Source organism: Triticum aestivum, chromosome 2D, assembly GCF_018294505.1.
Source record: "Triticum aestivum cultivar Chinese Spring chromosome 2D, IWGSC CS RefSeq v2.1, whole genome shotgun sequence".
Lineage (NCBI taxonomy): Eukaryota > Viridiplantae > Streptophyta > Magnoliopsida > Poales > Poaceae > Triticum > Triticum aestivum.
Genome location: NC_057799.1, coordinates 554,937,606 through 554,939,110, shown reverse-complemented (window position 1 = coordinate 554,939,110; position 1,505 = coordinate 554,937,606).

The window sequence follows — 1,505 nt, the reverse complement described above, 5'->3', positions numbered from 1 at the left end:
GATAGCGGTCGATGTGTGGAGTAATAGTAGGGCAGGAGTCGGTCTACTTGTCGCGGACGTGATGCCTATATACATGATCATACCTAGATATTCTCATAACTATGCTCAATTCTGTCAATTGCTCAACAGTGATTTGTTTACCCACCGTAATACTTATGCTCTCGAGAGAAGCCACTAGTGAAACCTATGGCCCCCGGGTCTATTTTCCATCATATTAATCTTCCAACACTTAGCTATTTTCATTGCCTTTTATTTTACTTTGCGTCTTTATTATAAAAATACCAAAAATATTATCTTATCATATCTATCAGATCTCACTTTCGTAAGTGACCGTGAAGGGATTGACAACCCCTTTATTGCGTTGGTTGCGAGGATTTTATTTGTTTGTGTAGGTGCGAGGGACTCGTGCGTGACCTCCTACTGGATTGATACCTTGGTTCTCATAAACTGAGGGAAATACTTACGCTGCTTTACTGCATCACCCTTTCCTCTTCAAGGGAAAACCAACGTAGTGCTCAAGAGGTAGCACTGCTACGGGCTGAGCAAGAACCGTTCTTACCTACGCATCACAACCACAACGATATTTCGTCAAGTTAGTGTTGTTTTAACGTTCAACAAGGACCGGGCGTAGTCACACTCGGTTCAACTAAAGTTGGAGAAACTGACACCCGCCAGCCACCTGTGTGCGAAGCACGTCGGTAGAACCTGTCTCACGTAAGCGTACGCGTAATGTCGGTCCGGGCCGCTTCATCCAACAATACCGCCGAACCAAAGTATGACATGCTGGTAAGCAGTATGACTTGTATCGCCCACAACTCACTTGTGTTCTACTCGTGCATATAACATCTACGCATAAACCTGGCTCGGATGCCACTGTTGGGAAACGTAGTAATTTCAAAAAAAAATCCTACGCACACGCAAGATCATGGTGATGCATAGCAATGAGAGGGGAGAGTGTCGTCTACGTACCCTCGTAGACCATAAGCAGAAGCGTTATAACAACGCAGTTGATGTAGTCGTACGTCTTCACGATCGACCGATCCTCAGTACCGAACATACGGCACCTCCGCATTCAGCACACGTTCAGCTCGGTGACGTCCCGCGAACTCACGATCCAGTATAGTTTCGGGGAAGAGCTTCGTCAGCACGACGGTGTGGTGATGGTGATGATGATGTTACCGACACAGGGCTTCGCCTAAGCACCGCTACGATATTACCGAGGTGGATTATGGTGGAGGGGGGCACCGCACACGGCTAAGAGATCAATGATCAATTGTTCTATCTCCAAGGGGTCCCCCCTCCCCGTATATAAAGGAGTGGAGGAGGGGGAGGGGGCCGGCATCCTATAGCGCGCCCCATGAGGAGTCCTACTCCCACCGGGAGTAGGACTCCCCCCTTCCAAGTAGGAGTAGGAGAGGAGAAGGAAGGGAGAGAAGGAGAGAAGGAACGGCCCCCCTCCTTGTCCAATTCGGACTAGAGGGGGAGGGGGGCACGACTGCCCTGAT